Below are 22,123 nucleotides of genomic sequence, written 5' to 3'. Positions count from 1 at the left end.
TCTAAACTAACATATGCAATTTATTCATATGTTTAAGAGTCCAGAATGTTTTCACAGTATTCACTCAATGTCCCTTTCTTTTGAAGCAAATATCCTTTTATGCATTAAACTTACGTCAGCTGCAAGACAGCACTATTATCTAGTAAACCATTATTTATTCATGAATTTACTCCTGTGATCTACACAGGTATCTGACTAATGCTTTTCATTATAGGACAGCCGGTAGATAATGCTCTTTACGCTTTGCACTTAAATAATAGATACGTTGGTAGCACAGCATGTTCAGTCAAATTAATCAGTGATAAGGAATAAAATATTGTTTGCTACCTTAAATGCATCAAACAAGTCTTTACTAACTATGGGAAGATTACAGTAATAAAACTTTACAAAAAGTTCCATACATAATTGGAATTATACAGTTATGTATACAAAAGTGTGTATCTTAAATTTAAAACAAGTTATTCTAAATTGTAGCTGTAGTTGTTAGAACTTTAGAATATTCCTCTTTCGTATATAATGCTTGTATGCTGTACATCCTAGATTAATATTTTTGTTTGTACATAAACTATTATACATAATAATGAAGTCAATACTCGGTGCTATACATATTTTCAAAAATTTAAATATGTTTAAAATCCAGACATCTACAAAGTGACCCATACACCTAATTTCGTTCAATCTAAGTAACGTTTAATTGTAAGCGAAAATGTCATATTCTCAGCATAATCCATACGAAACGTAATGAAACTATTTTCCAAAACAACCCTGAATTCACCTAAGCAAAGACCGTAAAACTTACATTCTACCATTTCCTTGTACTCACTGATTTCTATACACTTTTCTTGTATCAAATATTCAACGCTCTGACGTAAACATTGCTGAAGAAAACAAAGTCTTAGCAAGACATTCGGTTTTAAAATTTAAATATACTATTATTTAAGAAAGCAAAATAAAGTGGTTATTTCAGGATAAATAAATAAAAATTGGGTAGTTAATTAAACATCTTTTACATGTTCACATATTTTGGAGGTAAAGGTACGATATTTAGTTTTATTTATAATCAACTATCATACAAATATTTGAATATTTTGATAAAAGTATTGAATTAAAATTTTCAAGGATGGATCAAAGAAATGATAAAACAAATATTTTTTATCACTAAAATTAAATAATTTTCAAATTTATCTTAATTTAAACACTTCCTTATCTTATTCATTGACACTGAATAAATATTACACAAAACTTCTTAATGAAATAAGACAATGAAAAATTACCTTTTAACTCTGTTGTTGTAGCACCCTGGAATGTCACTGTTCTAATAGCACTGCCTAAGAATTTGACAGCTTACATTAGAGATGTTAAGAAATTTCAACTTTGACATTATTTTCAAACACAAATTAAATCAACCACAAAGTTCAGAACATATCATTAAAACACTACCGGCACGAAGAACAAGTTATATAATAATAATTTTAACGTCTTTTACTAAGATACGATAGAATATTTTACTCTGTGTGTAAATGTTTTCAAACGTATTGGAATATGCCCAGTAGTAGAAATTTCTGCTTAACTGATAATAGCAGTACTTCTTTAAATTCATATACATATATATTTTTTTTCGAAATGAGTGATTCTCATACATTATGTAAATACGAATGTCACTGAATGAGAGAGCCTCTTAAATCTTAGCTGAAAATTTTGTATTGTAGTAAGGGAACTAGGCATCTATAACAAAGGTTTCAATTACACACCTCCTACAGTAAAGTCCTACTTGTTGGAGGTTCTAACAGAAACAACGCTAATCACATCTGGAAAGCATCTACGAATAAGTGGAACCGCACACTATACTTATCCAGTCGCCTGACTATATTTCTGATTCTGCCCTGCGGTATAATGGTTATAGATCGACAAGCCATTAAGCACAAGACGTATGCAGGTAGCTTTAATAAAAATCATTAATCTTCGTAAAGAATGGAGAATAAAGGGCACGTCTATTCTTCTATTGATAAATGAAAATATATATATGTCGTTAAACCTAGTCACCCACGTATATATATATAGAAATGCATACACATATACACATGTAACGGTAATAATCCAGTATATTACATTCTTGCTTTTTTTAGTACTAAAAATCTTTCATTTATTACAACATGGAAAACCTCCTGGTAGAAGCAAAAAAAAGGAAAAAAAATATTTTGGACGTTGATATATTTTAAAAAGTTATTAATTTTCTTTTAAAGTTTACATTAGAATCGGTTATATTTTTAGCAAACATAGAAAAAGAAAAGATCCAATTAAAAAACTAATAAAAGTAATACAAAGTAAATCGCACTGGAAGGAAAGCCTAATGACTTAACAAAACATAGAACAAGAATTTAATTTCAAAATTCAAAATATATTCAATCTTTAACGTTGAGATATGGCTCTAAAGATGTGTTGCTTAAAACACTACACGTTACACAAGTGTTCGCAATTTCTTATTTCAATGAACAATAACCGACCACGATGAGAAATACATTTTAAAACACGATTAACCAAAAATAGAATTATTTACAAGTTATTTTCTACCTAAACTGCTAAAACACATATTCAGTATCCAATGTTTCTTTCATGTGTTTTTGTTTATAACTCAAAGTAAAAGTAAGCTCTGTTTCGTTCTTTAGTCCAACAGAATTAAATTTTAAGCTCAAAACAGCTTGTCAGTTTATAAGTAAAAAACATTAAACTCCAAGTTACCTATAAAATGTCACAAAACCAAACAAATATCCTTTAAAATTAAACTAGTAACAAAAGTAGTTAATTATTATATTCAAATGATAAAAATACATAATATTCCGTACTATTCATAATTAAAACTGATTCTGATAACCTTTGTGAACCTGACGATGACCGAAGAAGGTCGAAACGTTGTTCGCTCTTCCACGTAAAATATTTTCTCAACCCAAACGAGCCGTTTTTGCATATATATGATTCTGATAACGTTATGATTACATGTAGGATGATTTAGATAGGATTAATGTACTAGTAGCCTGAAGCGTTATGATCATCCTCGAGGATCTTGTACAACAGCTTAATTTATTTGTAGATATCTGAGAAATAACGCAAATCGAATAACATCTAGTCCTAATAAAATGGTAGTTAAGTTCAAGATAAGCTTTACTATTATTAGTGTGATGGAAGTTTCCTCTTTTGCAACATTAGATAAAAAAATATTATCATCACATTTCAGTCTTAAGCAAAAGAATTTTCATAAATTTATAAAATTTTGAAGTGTGAAAAAAATGCTTATTAGCCTATAAGGATGTCACTTCCAACTATTACTATCTTTCACTACTCATGAGATTCATCCAGTCCTTTTTGAAGTCAGTTAAATTTTCTGCTTTTTTCTGCTTCCACCATCCTTCAAGGCAGCTCTTTCCAAAAGCCAATTACTCTATTTGAATACTGTCTAAACTGCAAACGACTCCTACGTTGCCAAAATTTGCATTTATAACCTCTTGTCCTAGTGTTTTTACTGTTAAACGCAAAATATTTTGATAGAAATATATTATCAATACCCTTAATAATCTTAAACACCTCAACCAGCGGAATCAAGTTTAAAGATTTTAGTCTCTCCTCAAAGGACAATCCAATCGTCCCAGCTAACATCCTACTGGTTCTTCTCTGAAGCTTCTCTAACAATTAAATATTCTCATTGAGGAAGGGAGACCAAAACTGTACACAGCACTATAAATTAGGCTTTGCAAGTGATGTATACAGTAAAACAATAACATCCCTTGTCTTGTATTTAATATTTCTATAGATGTTACCCAAAATTCCATTAGTCCTGTTGTTAGCTGCAATATACTGTTTAGCTTACTTGAGTGATTGTTTTCTTCAACTGTGGTATTTAATGCGTTCCCATTTAAATTTTAGCAATAATGTGAATGATGAAACCTGCATGCATCATCTCACATTTTGGACGATTAAACATCATCTGCCACAGATTCCCCAATACATCAAATGTCAACTGATCTAAATCTTCCAGTAAGTTTGCAACATTTTTGATACAGTTAGCCACCCCAAACTCTTAATGTCATCTGCAAACTTCAATATTTTATCGGTCGTTCCAGAATCAATATCATTAATGTAAATAAAAAATGAGCAGAGGACTCAATACAGAGTCCTGAGGCACACTGCTTGGAACTGTGGATTTCATATATTACTACTCTCTGCATTTTCCTCTACAGCTAATTTTCTATCCAATTTAATAGCATTTACCCCCTCACCCACAGATTTAATTTTTGTAGCAAGTCTTTTGTAAAGCACCTTATCAAATGTTTTCTGAAAATCAAGATAAACTAAGTCCACAGTATTTCCTTCATCAGATCTTGCGCTCACAACCTCAAATTTACATTAAGTCCTAATCTTAAAGTTTTGATAAATAAAATTATTTAATCCTACGCATCCTCTCACAAGTAGCTAAAACGATGGTTGAAAACTTGTATATAGTAGTGGAATACCACAGTTCCATGCGTGTTTTTGTAAAGATGATATCACGCCAACCGTTTTTTTCGAGTGTTACTTAACGTGTGTTTCAACCGTTCAAATAACTGAGTCAACATGTTTTTTCTCACGGCAAGAACATTAGTATTCACATATGACGTAGGATCATTGGAATTAGAAGATTTTGTCTTTGATTTTAAAGTCTTGATTTATTGTAATCTAAAAACAGTTCATACACTAATTTGTTAATACGTTTTTTAATTAGAATTTTTATTTAATTTTTCACAGAATCTCTACACTGTATAACATTTGATATTATTGACATTCTTTAAAAGCTTTATTATTACATTATTAATAAAATGAAATGAAAGCTCGTTCTTTAAAGCATTGATTCTGTTAAGTGTTTTTTGTGGAAAAGTCATGATGAATTAGTATTTTCGAATTTTTGTAGATTAGAATATTTGCTATCGTTTTTAACTGTTTTCAAATAAATTTCTTAAAATGTGAACATTATTGCAAAAATATTTTTTTTTATGAAAACAGTGAATTTTTAATAACCCACCATAATTAAATATCCTGGTATCAAAAAGCGGATGGATATATTTAAGTTCCTTTGTTTGTAAGCAGCAAATTAAATACTGATATATTGTTTACTCAAATAAATAATAGATTTTCCATATAAAATAGGTTTGAATCCTCTTGGAACAATCTGTAGCCATATTTTTTTATTGAATATAAAAAGACTGGACATGTAGGGTAAAGAATTTGAACACATTAAAAGAACATTCATTGGATTACACAGTTTATTATTGACACTAAAAACTGCTTTGGTTAATATTTTTATGTTTTCTTTTCTGTATTGTGAAAAACTAAATCACACGTTAACTTAAACACTTCATTGAAAGTTTAAGTGTTGAATAAGTAAATAATGTCAAAATTAGAAAATATATTTTTTGTACATGAATAACATTCAAAAGTATCTTTAAAAGTATAATAATTATTTAAAACATTCAAAATGCCTTAAAATTCAGTTTTTATTTAAAAAGCATTGTTAGAAATTATCGGTCTGATATTAAACCATTGAATATAAAATTTAACTACACCATAATGTGAGCCAAGCGGTCTTTTGGTATAAATTAAACTCATGAAAGATTATCATCATCAAAAGTCTTTGTAAATTCGCAAATCTTTGTTGATCTATTTTTAGTTTCTTAACTTTGTTCTACTGTTTTCATTTTTCAAAAACTTAGAGATATGATCCTATTTATTCGGTAATACAATCGCAAAATATTTTGATAGATCTATATTATCAATACCCTTAATAATCTTAAACACCTCATCTTACGCAAAGGTAATGCCATCGATGCTTCTTTAAAAATATAGTGTATTGAGTAATGTGGTTGTAATTATGAACATATATTTTAAAACAAAATACAAACATTTGGAAGTGTTAGTTTCGATACTACTTTTTTGTTGAACAATTAACATTTCAAAGAAGCGTTACAATTAATGTGTGATTTAGTTTTTTCAAAATATATTTCAAAAATAGATTGATATAAGTAGAATTGTAAACATTATTATAATTTGGTACGAAGTAATCCTGTTTTGTTTTAACAGTGGACTTAAAATCAAACAAAAGAATTTTCAGCAGGATAACAGTTAACTTCCAGTTTAACCTATATTTTTTATGTGCAAAAATTAAACTTTTGCCAGAAATTTTCAAAAATAAGTCAAAACAATTTTATATAGAAGATATCTAGAGGATACATTAGTGTATTTTAATTTTTAGAAAAAATCAAGTAAAAGATTCTTGATTAGTTGAATAAACAAAATAATAGTATTCAATTCACTGCTGAAGAACAAAACAACTCGCACATACCTATTCTGAATGCCAAAGTCCTCAACTATTGTAGATTCTTTCAAATTTATTGGTTTTCTTAAAAACCAGAATCTGGATTAAACTTACATTTTAAGTGTTTTATTCCAGGTCAATTCGAAAAGTCGCCCAATATTCTGAAAAATAGACTTTGGAATATATTTAGCTCATCAGGACTATTCAGAAAAAAAAACAAACTTACAAGATCAAGTGCTTCAAAGAAATAAGTTCCATTTCATTTTATTAATAATGTATTGAGTAAGCATTTGGAGAAAGCCAACAATCCCAGTCATTTTTTGTCAAGTGTCCCACAGTGCCCCTGTGATCCTTATTCTGTCGTAACAGACACATACACAGGTCTAGTTAAAAACAAAATTAAACAATTAAATTATTAATAAAACGTATCCATCAATTAATTCAATAATTGCTTTTAGAACACATAAAATTCAATACTGATTGTTAGGAGACTCTTTTGATTAAATAAACTTTATTCATCAAGACTTTTAAAAGAAGAGCTCAACTTAAACTAATCTTCAGTACCATTAAAACTGAAAATATTAATAAAATTGTTTTGTGTGTGTTCGTATTTTTTCTCATAGCAAAGCCACATCAGGGTCTCTGCTGAGCCCACCGAGGGGAATCGAACCCCTGATTTTAGCGTTGTAAATCGTAGACATACCGTTGTACTAGGGGGGGGCTAAAATTGTTTTAAACAAAATTGTGCGAAAGTAAAATGATTCATCAAGCTACTAAAGCCAAAACATAACTTGAAAAACATTATTTTAGGACTCATCAATGTTGTTATTGCAAATAAAACTGAAGCTAACTAATGTTAGGATTTACGCAATTGTGAATAAAATTTAATCTATGAATTTCAAAATAAAAAAGTATCAGAAACATAGATATTCATATCGAATTTACAAACAGTGTATTCATAGAAAATGCAACTCTCTTGTTTGGAAATTGATTACATGAAGACACACAGTAGTGTGTCGTGCGGTCAAAACAACATGCAGGACACAGTCTGTTATTAACAGGGGTGATAGTTTAATGAATTCTATTTTCTGTAATCCAAACTATTACACTTTCTCGGAAGATGTGATCTACTGGACCCTTACTTCACATATTAACTTTAATGATAATCTGTTAAAAATACATGATATATAAAATATCTAATTTTGTTTCAATTTATTCTTTTTATCCTTCTCATCAAAAGTACGAAAACTCTAACACATTGATCAATCTCTACGATGCACACTTATATGTCTCATTTAGTATAAAATATAAACCAAATGTGCAAACTTATTGAGCAAGAACCACTCAAACTTAATCAAACGTTTTTGCTCACGCCTACGCAAAAAGTCACGTGAACTATCGCTATGAAATTTAGTGGTTTCATTTAAGAATAAAATTGGACCGTTTTTATATTTTTTTTATTTGTATTATAGACTGCTGATATAGAGTAGAATAACTCTAGGGTGAAAAGACGAGCAGATATTCAAAAATGTTGGTTAGGCCAAGCAAACTAGATTATCAGTTTTTAACTCAGGTTTTGAAAAGAATCATACGAGTAGGCAGCTGTTATTTATGATTTATTGTCAACTTTTAAGACAACTACCAAATAGAACTTTTAAATATATGGTAGTAGTTTTTCCGCTCTAAGACAGTGTTAATAACTTTCTTTGTGCGTAAAAACTACTACCATATATTTAAAAGATCTATTTGGTAGTTGTTTAAAGTATAGGTTTGTTCAAATAATGGGATTACAATGCTAAAACTAATGTTGGTTACTGTCAACTGTCACTTTTTTACTTGTTGTTTGTTCGTGTATATTGACAAAAGTTATGATATCTGATTAAAATTACTTTAATTGTGAAAAAGGGTGCGGTAAAAGAAAGACTGAGCGTGCGACGTAAATTATTTGTTTGTTTTCTAATTTCGCGCAAGATACATGAGAACTGTTTGCGAAATTTAACCGTGAAAGACTAGGGAGAAGTAAGTTAGTCATCGTCATTCCACGCAAGTCATCAGCTACTCTAACCAACGAATAGTAGGATTGCCTCTCACATTATAACACCTTCATGGCTGAAAATGCGTGTTTGGTGGAACAGTGATTCGAACTTCCAACTGTCAGATTAATAGTCGAATGTCTCAACCACCTGGAAAAGCAGGGCAGACATAAAGGAATAAAATAAAAATCGGCAGCCATTCTAGTAGCTACAATTATAACATCAATAAGCATTTCATTCACTGGTTAGTTAGGCCGTGTGTTTTGTTTTACCCACCATCATGCCCCAAGTTGAACAAAAACGTGGCCTGGCTAACTGATGAAAGAATATCAATGTTGGAGTTGTAGCTATCAATTGGGCCGCCAGTTGTGATTTAATTCCTTACAATCGCGTTGGCCCGGCATGGTTAAGGCGTTCGACTCGTAATCCAAGGGTCGCGGGTTCGAATCCCGGTCGCACTAAACATGCTCGCTCTTTCAGCCGTGGGGGCGTTATAATGTGACGGTCAATCCCACTATTCGTTGGTAAAAGAGTAGCCCAAGAGTTGGCGGTGGGCGGTGAAGACTAGCTGCCTTCCCTCTAGTCTTATACTGCTAAATTAGGGACGGCTAACACAGATAGCCCTCGAGTAGCTTTGCGCGAAATTCAAAACAAACAACCAAACAAACCTTACAATGGCATGCTCAATCCTTTTTTAGCCATACCTTTTGTTCACACCTAAAATGTTTTTTATAAGATATAAAGACAACAATAAAATAACACTTTAAAATGCGTAAGATCCATTTTCAATTGACAATGATTTCATTAATTCATTATTAATAAACTTTATCCTCTTTAATTTTAAATATCTTTCTATTAGTCTCATTATCTTAATTCAGATATCAATGTTTGTGCATTACATTAATAATTTAAAGAAACTAACTATAGATTTCAACCCTGGATTTGTGATTTCGATATATCATGTTACGCGTTTTCAATGATCTCTTTCACAAAGTTGTAACAATTATTCTAAAAATGAAATAGACTTCGTAATACATCTAATAACTCAAAGCGTCATCATAAGTATTTTTCTAGAAGAGACATGAACCTCTAAATAACTAACATATTATCAAATAAACACAGAAGAATCACCCCATAATAATTACATCGTTAAAAAATCAAGTAAATCGTTTTAAAAAGGTTTATATGTAGATAATTTACAACGAAAACCAGTATTTTGTATTGGAGATGTACATTGGTTTCAATACCTCTCTTCGACATCATCTAGATATAATTTTTTAACAAATCTATTTATTCATCTGCTTCCTTCATTTCAGAGCAGAAACTTAAGGTTTTGTATGGTCAGTAGTAAATTATATTCCTATTGGCGTTACTTATTTCTTAATAGTAAGTGAAAACATGTTTTTATTTATTGGTAGTCAAGGTTTAAACAAAACTAATGTAATTCTCTCTTATTCACTAACAACCTAAAATTCGTAACTTTTATTTATCCCTTAATAGACGCTGGTAAGTTTAATGATTTACAATGCTGAAATCCGAGATTTGATTCCCGTTGGACACCTAAGACAGCCCAATGTCGCTTTACGCTAAACCAAATAGAACTTTTCTTCTTTAAATTAAATTACCGTACTGTATATCCTTCAAAAAAGGTCTGACATTGTTTTATGTTTGTAGTGAAGATTGTAGGTCCGTACTAGGATATTTTGCCGAGTAGGTTTCTTTATTTGTTTGTCCTTGCTAGCGCATATATATGTCTATTTCACTTGACTATTACTAGCTAATGCACAAAAAATCTACGTCTGTGTCCTCAACACCTATCATTTTACTGATTGTAATACTAAAACTGCCTAACTTCATATTTGTGCTTATCATTAATAAGGAAAAAGATTCACGTAAGTATTTAATGTTTATGTATTCTTATTTTCAAAAACATACAAACTTCGATCACGTCGTCCAGAGAACAAACTTATCCTACATAATTGATACGCTTGAACTTGTTAGGTAGTCAAACATGAATCCATAACTCGTTCTATTTATAGATTACCAGTATTATCATTGCGGAACACAACCTGACTTCTGTTTGATTTCTTAAATGAAAAATAACTTGAATAAAGTATCATTTTTGTAAATACTTTTGAATAGCAGGTTCTCAATTATTTCGGTACTTATTCTTCTGAAGACTTTCACTGTTCAGCTCGTGATACCAGTATTATCGTAGATTAAGTCAAAAACTCTTAGGTACTTGTTATATTTTAACCTAACATTCTAAGTTTCTTGCAATTCTTGACATCCAATACAAGAGAGATTAAGGAAACCATTATAAGACAATAAAATCATCAAAGCTGCAAATCTCGTAACTTTTCAGTCTCTATTCATGATATTCAAGTTCTTCGAGCTATCAAATGTGATACTGAATGCAAGTACAGACCAATTTTATTTGAGGTAGTCACATTAGCTCGACGTGGCTTCAATCATCAATTTTATTTCTGAATATAAAACGAAAGGATTAAAATATAATTAATGTGTACTTACTTATTTATAGCTTTTGCTAACTTTTCTTTTTGGTTATTTGTTTACACTGATGGTTTTTATTATTGTTTAAGTTTATATAATACTTATATAATTATTTTGTTAGATAACACCTCTCCTACCTTCAACTGGTTTCTAATTTTATAGTCCTTTTTATCCTTTGTCTTATCACTGCTACTCTGCTACTGATTGTCTTGAAACCTGCAAGCGGTTTAATTATATTTTATCACCCTCCTGCTTTACTTTAGATTCTGATGAAGGTCATTTCGCCAAATTGTTTGTCTGTTGGCCTGACCAACACCTGAAGGACACAATGGGCTAAACTGCTAGGTAAGAGAAACTTATGATTTAGAAATAACTGTCTCTGATTTTGTACTGCGGTCACGGAAAAATCGACCACTCGATAACATTTGACGTAAGAAGCCATTTTAAACTAATAGAGGGGTTAACTATCACTCTTAGAACATTCTCGCCTTAAAATGCGAAGCTCGTCAAATAACATCAAGCCTCGAACCCGAAACTCTTATTTCTACTTGATCACTATTGGGAAATGATCGATTTTAATCAATTCTTTATATTTTCAAACTAATCATGTTATATTATCTGCAATACTCTTATTTCTACTTGATCACTATTGGGAAATGATCGATTTTAATCAATTCTTTATATTTTCAAACTAATCATGTTATATTATCTGCAATACTTAAAGTTTTAACTGGAAATTTTCTTAAAACAATCATGACGTATGCAAATACAAGTTAGAAACCAGAAAATGTGACCAAATGGGTTGTTAGTGTTTTTACTTCACTTCTGTTAACTGGGTCAAACAAGTTTCTACGTTATAATAGTTATTCCAGTAGCAATTAGTTTGTTGTTAATCGCAAAGCTACACAAATGGATCACCTGTATTGTGGTCACCGCAGGTATTAGAACCCGACTTTTAACGTTATAAGTACTGAATCACCGGATCCTAGGTAAGAAAACGGTTTTAATTTTTACAAATAATTATTCTCAATGAACGGGTCGTGTTACTTGTAGAACCAGATCAGGAAAAATAGTTCTGTAGATTGTAGTTGTTCATATGAATTGCCGCAATCATCACCATGTGATACTCCATAAAGATTCTAACAAAAAATACAAACATTATTTTTTGTTTCTGAAAAAATAAAATATATTTCGTACACTTACAAGAAATAATCACGAAAAATAACGGTAGTTAATGAGAACTAGTGCTTGTAAGTAATTAATAATTGGTATATTGTTAAGCTGTGTGAATTGAACTAGCAAATAATTGGTGTTTTATTTGTGTTTTGTAACACTTTGTCCTATTTTTCTTTATACTTGGTTTTATTAAATTTATTAGTTGTCAATAAAAAAAAATATCATAAACGTACCTTTATTTTTTTTTTCTTGTTGGGTTACATTATGGACTTGGGGCCAGCTTATGAACCTTAAACTGATCAAACCTCGTAAGATACTATTAGAATTATAGCAGAAACATTGTTAACTACGAGAGTATCCAAGTTATGTTTAAATACAGTAATTATAAGGTCTAGTTTTCTTGGGTATTGGTTTACGGTTTGTTTTTGTGGCGAATTTGTTATTCAGGGATTTCATTCATTTTTTTTTTTATTTTTGCTTTAGTTGTATTGTGTTTAGTTAGCTTAGTTTTAATCAAAACGTTGTATTTGTTATTTTCAACCTGATTGATACCTTATTTACAACGTGGGTTGACCACTTCGTCAGAAAACTCCAATGTGCGAAGCATAGCCAACATTATAATCTAGCTATAATCATTCGAGTTTGTAAAAATTAAACGGCAGGATTAACTATCACTTAACAGCGTGATAAAAGCTGAATGAAGGAAGTAAACCATGTTCAGTGGTGTATCGCTAGATCAAATCTTAAACCTTTAGATACGCGGCCATTTCTGGTCCAGAAATGTCAAAATCTAGTAAAAAGACCAGAAACTAATGAAAACTAAAAATAGAGGGTTTAAATGAAGAAGAAATTGCATAAAAAATAAGATTTTTTTCGGTCAAGAATAATATATATTAACTACTAAAACATAATAAACGAGATAGCAATATAATTCACTCATTTAAGTAGCCGGTGTAATTTGAATAGAAGCAAGTAGATACAAATACCGTTTAGAATGTTGAAAACTATTAGTACAAAACATGTCTAAATGATAAACAACCTGATATATACATATGTGAAGATATAAGCTTGCAAAGAATTTGAAACTCCTAAAAAGAATTTAGTTCTCAGTTAAATTGATATTAAAAACATTAAATACTTGATTTTTAACAAAATCAAAGTCTATTTATTCAGAATAAAGGTACAAATACAGCACTTACTAAGAGGAAAACAGCCTACTAGGAAATGGTAGATTAGGAGCATCAAATTTAAATTAGAAATAACAGTATGGTATATTCTTAACGGTAGAAAAGTTTCGTGAATTCGGGATTTAATAACTACGTCTTAACGAAAGTTATATTAGTGACAACGTGTTGTAATTCAATAAGCAAAAAATGTTTAGTGTGATCCGTTGGGAAAAGTTTTAGTGTAATAATCCTTTGAAATCCACAACAAGTCAACACTACAACCAAAATATAATCTTTAATTAAGAAATTTGAATGTATATTCGATAAGCTACAAATTTATCTTTTGGTTTTTAATATACTTGTTGCAAAGACATATACGTACTAGTGAACTTGGTGTCCTTGATTTTTAACTGATAGACCAGAGGTCGCAGTGGGTATTGTTGATTATTGAGCTAGCTCTAGTCACTTAGTTTTAATTTATGAACTGCTCTGCGCACGTTGTTCTTGGCCAATTTTGAGTGAAAATTCTGAAACAAATAAATATTTCAGACTGATAGCTCAATGACTTCTTGCGTAGGCGTGCACAAAAAGTTTGAGTGAATTGGAAGGGTTTCTGTTGAATAGCTTCACAAGGGTATTTTATATTTAGACCAAAGTTGATATCTAAGTATTTGGTTTATAGATGTAACACTGTACCGAATTTGGAAAAAAATGTACAAAAGTTACGAATGTTTCTCAATTAAATAAAATTTCCTTTATTTCGGTGTGTGAAAAAAAGGAGAAAAAAATCAGTCAAAATTGGAGGTTTTACCTCCTGTTAATAACACACAGTATATCCTACTAACTATGTGTGTGACTCTCTGTATGTCTGTGTGTCTTGCTAAGGAAAATTGTACTTTTGTTTTTAACCAGAAGGCACTGATTACAATATTTCGAAGGAATATGCACATCAAGCACAATAAAGCTCTATTTTTCGTTATTGTTGTTTTTGGCGGGGTGGAATGAGAAGAGTACAAATAACTTAAAGCAGTATTACTGAATTTAATTTTGAACAAAGCATATGGTCAGTTAAATAATCACACCTGCAGATAGCGATAATGAAATGTGTTAAAGTAATAATTTCAGTTGAATTAAAACTTTATTAAGAATGCATAGAAAAAAGTTATGTGTACATTGAGATGTTTTGGTATGACTAATGCCTAGTAAGGTGAATACTGTCACTTCGGAACATGAAGAGTTACGGTTGGTATCCACGAAAATATTAGAAAGGATAAATAACACGTGATGGATATACGTGTACATATCATAGAATTAAGCTAATTTCCCTTAAAAGTTGGCATAATAACCGTCCACCCATATCATTGTTTTAAAAGCTTGAGCTACAAACTACTAACCTAGTTTGCTTGGCCTAATCAATACTTATGTATATACCCGCTCCTTTATGCAAGAGTTTTTCTTCTCTAAATCAGCCGTATTTTAATTCAACTGACAAAACTAAACACGGTCCACTTTTGCGATTAGATGAGTCTGTAGCAAATATTTCAGGTCCACAGCTCACATGACTTTTTGTGTAAGAGCGCACAAATATTTTCGTCTATTGTGAGCAGTTTTTGTCAAGTGAATTTGCACATGTGGTTTATATTTAGACTAAATGAGACATCTACATGCAAAGATCTATCAGTGTACTAACATCTACATGTAAATATCTATCAGTGTACTAAATGTCAAAAAAAACCATGAAAGTGAAGTATGTTTTTCAATTAGATAAAGTTTCCATACTTTTGGTGAGAAGAAAAAAGATAAAATAGGAAGAAATTCAATCAAAATTTGAGTATTTATATATCGCGTATTTATTAACGAATTTCCTTGAAATTTGGTATGTGAAGTGATGGTCCAGTAGAGCACGCCCCATGTAAATACATGACAGTTTAAAATACTCTATATATAGTTACAGAGAGTGGAAAATTGCTAAAATGTACTCCTGTTAATTACACAGTGTGTCCTGCATGTTGTTTTGACCATACAACACTACTGTATGTCTTGATACGAAAATTCTTGTACGACTTTTATAACTGTATTAAATTGAATTTTACTCAAATCTTGTGTAATGGAAATTATAGAAATGTAAGAAAGCATTTGATAATTTCTTAGACTTTCCATAAGTATATAAGATTAAATATGTATATTTTAATATTAGCAAAACATATGAATATATAAAATAAATCAGTACTGAATACAAATACACTTCAGTTATGTTTGATAGTAGTAAAATAGTGAGACCTAAACAGATAAAATGCATGCGCATTTTTATCGTGAACGTAAAATGACAATTCACACCGTTAGATTTATTTCTAAATCAGTATGAACTTTATCATTTATAGACAACAGCATGTAAATTGTTAATGTTTGGTTTATGTGAAAATTTAGCTTTGCTTGAGCCTTGTGGCATTCCTCAAATATTTGCAGATTAATGATTCTATTAAAACAATTTCACTATATATATTCAAACTTATGTATGGTGGATTTAGAAAAGCTCTTATGATTCTAGTTAATAGTTGGTTAGAATTAGTTTGGCAGAAAAAAATCAGTGATTTAATAATTCTGAGTGTGTTTCCTTTTTCATTGATAAATAAAAAGGCAAATTATTTATATAATTTGCTCTAATTTTTCAAGAAAAACCTGTTCCTACTCTGGAATTACCAAGCTAAACAACAGACTAGAAAAAATTGAGAACTGACAATTCATTATTTGATTCCATGTATAGCCGACGTTTTTGTAACATGGAATTTATGTTTTAACTTCTGGGTATTACATTTAAAGATAGCACGTGATGCAAACAGTAACTCTATTTGTCAATATTTATAATTCTGAAGATAAAACGTTTTTTTTAATGTTATAAAAACGCAGGTACTCAATACTTCATTATGAATATTCAAGAAAAACCAGAAAACTCTTCTACGTACCGTATTTAAAACTATATCATAATCTTTGAAACTAACAGAAGAAGAAAAGTCTAGTTTTGATATTTTTATCATTCAAGGATCATGTCTGTTCACAATTCCTTCTTTTAAATTAACTGAGGTTATACTAGTATAGTGATATTTTTAGTACACATGTTTAAGTAAGTGTTATATCTATTCATAAATAACAATTTTGGACAATTTCTTTAACCCCTAGCAATTCTTAACTAGCAGTGACATTACAAAATCGCAATTTTTAGCCGCGTTTCATAGAATAGCTATAAGCTCGTTTTTATTTTTTGTTTTGCTATTTAAATACAAACTTTCAGCTCATAGCTCCATCATCTTTTAACCAATTTTGGACTTATGAGATCAAACACTTTCGATTGTTGTATCTGATCGGGCTTAACGTCTCATAGATTAAATTACTCTAATCCTGCCTAAAATATTTCAATTTGACGGTAGGCTGGTAGAGATTTTGATGAGTAATAAAATCGATTCGGGTATACTCGCTCCCCAAGCTTTATATTTGTTTCTTTTTGAATTTCGTGCAAAGCTACACGGGGACTATCTACGCTAGCCATTCCTAATTTTAGCAGTGTAAGACTAGAATGAAGGCAGGTAGTCATCACCACCCACCGCCAACTCTTCGGCTACTTTTTTATCAATAAATACGCTAGCCATTCCTAATTTTAGCAGTGTAAGACTAGAATGTAACGTGAAAAAGTATAATTATTTAGCTACACTGGTTGCCAGGATGATTTTCAGTTTCACTTTAAATATGTATCTTGTTCTGACTGGAATATTGATTATATAACATTCACCTTTTAAAGATATCTAAATTATAGAATCATTCACCCTTGCGAATACATCATACGTATTCTTTACGATATAAGGCTGAGACATAGAATAAATAACATATTATACCCTTTAAAATTATATGTTTAAGGATTCACTCACATAAAGTATTTTGCAGGGAAACTAAATTCTAAATTTTGCAACATTTTAATAATGCTTTCACTTTATATCGTATTAAGTAACATATCAAGTAACAATGAATAAACATTTTCATTGTGGATAGAATATGTTAGGGAAAACAAATATTCATTCAAAAACAGTGGAAAATTTAAGAAATAAAATCTAATGAGATAATCGAAGAACATTTCTGTATCCTACGAAATGTTCGAATACCTACTCTGCGGTATATAATGTTAACATTCGTGTGACGTTTTAATTTTTGTATTGTTAATACTCAGACAACGTGGTAATGAAGAAGGCTTACGTTATTCGAAAAATTGTTCTAAGCTTTTGAGCGTCAGAACTGAAATTTATTTACTTATATTACATAGATAATCTACATGTCTAGTGATATTTAATCCTACAATTATGCAGTACATATCATTAGCTCATAGATATACCAATGTGGTATACGAATACGGTAAAAGTTGAAAGTAGATTACAGTTATTAGAGGACTTGGAGCTCTACCTGTGAATGCTTTAATTTGAAACTATTCTACGGCTAAGACATACAATAAAGGCTATGGGAGGAGACGCTTCCAATGAATATCCAATAGAGAAATGGCACTTACTTAATTTATAAATAATTTCTGATCATCATATATACTTTTATTCCAGTAGATTAAATACGTGGAATGTTCTTATAACATCTTCAAATAATATGAAATATATAATGAAAATTTAAACAACACATTCGTCATAATACATAATGCTTAAATATATATTTGTACAAGAACATAATATATGGGTGAAAAAAGCAATATTAAGTTATTCTCCTATAAAACAAGAACGTATATTATTTCTATGAAAAATCGTTACTGAAACAAAAATAAATTCACGTCATACTGTTTTACATTTGGTTTAATAATTAAAAGCATGGACTTTTCAATAAATTCTTACCACAGTTGAAACTAAATCAAAACGAAATAACTCTCAGTCACAAAGAATCGAAATACTAAATATTATAACTCTAGGTGGTCCCTTGTTGGTACAGTGGTAAGTCTACGAATTTACAACGCTAAAATCAGGGATTCAATTCCCCGCGGAAGACAAGAGATAGCCTGATGTGGCTTTGCCATAAGAAAAGCACATACAAATTCTGGATGTGTTTTTATTTGTTAACTTATATTACCACATACAACAACAAAAATATGTTAAACATTCGAATTCCAAGAAAAAACCATTTTCCCATAAGACGAAAATACTTGATAACTTTTTATCAGTTTCTAGTATTTCAGATATTTTTAACGAAACAAATCGATAAGTTTTAGTAACAAGACATACTATATTTATAAAAGCATGTAGGTTTTACTGCTGGTGTTAAACACACACACACACGTAAGAAACAGGGGAGACAAAGAGCAGAGATGAATAAAAGAAATATACTGCCTGGAAGCATATTGTCATGTATAACAGTTTCTTTTATAATGTTTTCCAGAAATAAATGGCACTCTTAAGTAAGAATGTTGAGTTGTATTTGGAGTGAAATTCTATGAAGCAATCGATATCAAAACATTTCCGCGACCGTATCGTCAACATTCTCTCTTTCTTTATATACAGTAAGTTCAGAATAGAAAAAAAGCTTTATGGCAAAGAAATATCCATAAATAACTACTTCTTCCAAGTGGATAAATTTTAGAGAATCATCTAGTCAAGTTGGAAATACATAAAGTTGAATAAAGTAGAGTTCATACTGTATTATTGTTTCTAATTAGTATTTACTATAGAGACCATCTGTCACAGTTTATAATTTTGGCTAGATAAAAGGAATGTAGCCAGCAGTACCGTACAGCCCAGCATTTACATTGACGGATTTTTTGTCAACTTTATTACACTTCCAGAGGTTATAATACAAAGAATATTTTGTAGCATAGTACGAATTCGAAACTTACTTGCCAGGTCCAAAATTCAAAAATCTACCACACGTGCACATTTTATCAAAGGCAATCAAATGTGTGTTTTCTTATAGCAAAGCCACATCAAGATATCTGTTGAGTCCACCGATGGGAATGGAACCCGTGATTTTAGCATTATAAATCCGTAGACTTACCGCTGTACTCGTGGGGGACAAAGAGAGTCAACCTCTAATCTCATTTAATAAGTTTTTACTTAACATTCGATAATTTGCATTTTTTTAAATTCAAAATAACTAAAACATTTTTCAAAGCATATTATCATTAAAAATTTATTAACTGGATAATTGAACAATAGGAATGACTTTCCGAGCACAACAGCAATATGAAAAGTCACATACACTTTCTGAAATGAACATTACTAACAGTACAATATCTTGAGGACAAAGTTTTCCGAAAACATTTAAGTTAATATATAAAACCAAGCGTAATTTCACCAGGTTAAAACATATGTCTAGAAGTATAATTTCACATCTTAATCCAAGGAAATTAACATTTTTCTCTCTTTAAACTCGCGCTATCTTACTCAGTATAAGTTTGATTCACAAGATGATTTCAATATAAGTAACGATTATATAACATATTATTATCGGTCAGAATCTTAGTAACAATTAGCGAGTACTTAAAAGCTACACGAGGGCTATCAGCGCTATCCATCTCTAATTTAGCATTATAAGACTAGAGGGAAGGAAGCTAGTCATCACCACCCACCGCCAACTCTTGGACTACTTTTTTACCAACAAATAGTGGATTAACCGTCACATTATAACGCTTCCTCAGGATTACAACTTGAGTGCCTTAACCACCTGGCTATGCCGAGTCGTAATCTACAAGGACAAGGTTAAAATATTTGCACCCTAGAAAATAATAATAGACAAATATAGATATATACATATTTACTTTCAATACTTAGCTATACCTCCATAAAAAGTCTTTAAAAATACATTTCGGCATCAAGTAAATTGACTTAAATTGCCATTTAACTACATTTATCCAAGTAACAGTCATTATTCTATTCATAAATAAATATGTGTGTTTGTGTAGCTTTTTGTTTTGACCAATCTGTCTACAGTACTAAACTGTAGCTATGTCTTATACGAGAACTGTATGTAAAGTAGTTTCGTCACGAGATGAGAGTATTCAAAGAATAAACGCTATTTAGGAGGACTATATGGTAAATGGACAAAGAATATTCTCATGAAAATTTTATAGAAAAAATTCAAAAATTTAGTTCAAATTTCAGTGAAATTTGTTTCGCTCATTACAGAAAATATCTTTTGGAAAGAAAATTATCAAATTATTAGCATACAAGCTTGTGAAGCGAGTATTTATTTCAGACTTTTTACCATAGAAGAGAAACAAATGTCGATTAAAAATAAACTTCATATCTATTCTTCCCCGATGCTCGACCAGTATAAAGAAGTTCCGTTACAACTAATCTAAAACAATGTATGAAATTAATTGGGCTAAAACATCAAATAATACAGTGCGATCTCTAGTACTTACACGTTTCAAACCGGTCTGCGTGCCAATACACCGTATTTCTTTCTTGCAGGGCAAATGTGAAATTTTAAATAAATTAGTGAAACGTAATAAACGAAACAGATCTGTTTATGTAGATAAAATTTTCACATTTAAGTTTTTTATTACCATATTTTAATCTTTCACAATCTGAATACTCGCTTTAATCTACTGCAGCAATCAATTTGTAATTTGACTTGTGAAAGGCAAACAGTTTGTTCTTGAATGCGCACTTAAAATTCAAGTTAACTTCAGTTAGTTTCTTTCAAAAGAGACAAAAGCGTGTGTTTTTTTCTTATAGCAAAGCCACAGTGGACTATCTGCTGAGCCCACCGAGGGAAATCGAACCCCTACTTTTAGCATTCTAAATCCGTAGACTGTAGACTTACCGCTACCCTAGCGGGGGGCATGGGAACGTATAATGTGACGATCAATCCCACTATTCGTTGATAAAAGAGTAGCCCAAGAATTTGCGGTGGGTGGTGATGACTAGCTGCCTTCCCTCTAGTTTTACACTGTTAAATTAGGGACGGCTAGCGCAGATTGCCCTCGAGTAGCTTTGCGCGAAATTAACAAAAACTAACAAACAAGAGAAAAGCACTTTGGATCTTTGATAATTGAACAATTTTTTATTAACTTAATTTTTTTCAAAACTGTCTCCGAACTTTCTGTATAGTAAAATAAAAATATGTAGCTCGTTAAGTGCAAATTTTCGTAAAGGATGTCAGGATATTATGCTACTTTGGTGTCAAGAAGTTAAGTTAATAAATTTATTGACGTCTCTGATGCACAAACAATTTTGTTCAGATAATTTCTACACATTTTTTACTCTAAATATATTGAAACGTATTATGCAGTTATAAGTTCCTTATTTTATCGCCCCTCGCCAGTAGAGCGGTAAGTCTACGGATCTACAACACTAAAATCAGGGATTCTATTCCTCTCGGTAGGCTCAGCAGATAGTCAGATGTGGCTATGCTATAAGAAAAAACACACATACTCTTCATTTATTTATACACGAAATGCAACAGACTAAAATTTAAATTATGAACTCCTGCAACGAAAGGTCATGAATACGACTTCTTCAAAATTCATCTGTATAAATTTTCGAATAACTAATTAAAAACGAAACAGTTTATACATCGAATAAGATATTTTAAAATGTTTATAAGCATATTTAACCAAACATTTTAAAGAAAAACTATAAAGTACAGAATTATTATTAATTAACTAAACTAAATTCTTAACCTACAAAGTAAATTTAAATATGAGAAACGTAATATAATTAAATATTGTAAATCCCTTCCACGTTTGTATGTGCGTTACAGTATATGTGATGTTGAAAACTTTAAAATAAGGCACTTGCATTTAAACGATATTGCTTGCTTAATACTACAATATTTTGAAATCATATGAACAAAATGTCATAGTTCTGACAAGTCACACTTCCTTTAACAGTATAAAGTGGGCTGTTTGTTTGTTT

General features: G+C 30.5%; 1 long non-coding RNA gene across 2 annotated transcripts in view; it reads right to left on the bottom strand.

Annotated features, from left to right (window-relative positions):
- Positions 1-22,123, bottom strand: part of LOC143227147 (uncharacterized) — a 95,057-nt gene that overhangs the window by 5,703 nt on the left and 67,231 nt on the right. For both annotated transcript variants that reach the window (XR_013014905.1, XR_013014904.1), the window contains one exon: positions 1,275-1,328. This is a non-coding gene — a long non-coding RNA (uncharacterized LOC143227147). The remainder of the gene's footprint in view (positions 1-1,274; positions 1,329-22,123) is intronic.

Source organism: Tachypleus tridentatus, chromosome 9, assembly GCF_004210375.1.
Source record: "Tachypleus tridentatus isolate NWPU-2018 chromosome 9, ASM421037v1, whole genome shotgun sequence".
Taxonomy (NCBI): domain Eukaryota; kingdom Metazoa; phylum Arthropoda; class Merostomata; order Xiphosura; family Limulidae; genus Tachypleus; species Tachypleus tridentatus.
This window is presented reverse-complemented; position numbering and strand designations above follow the sequence as displayed.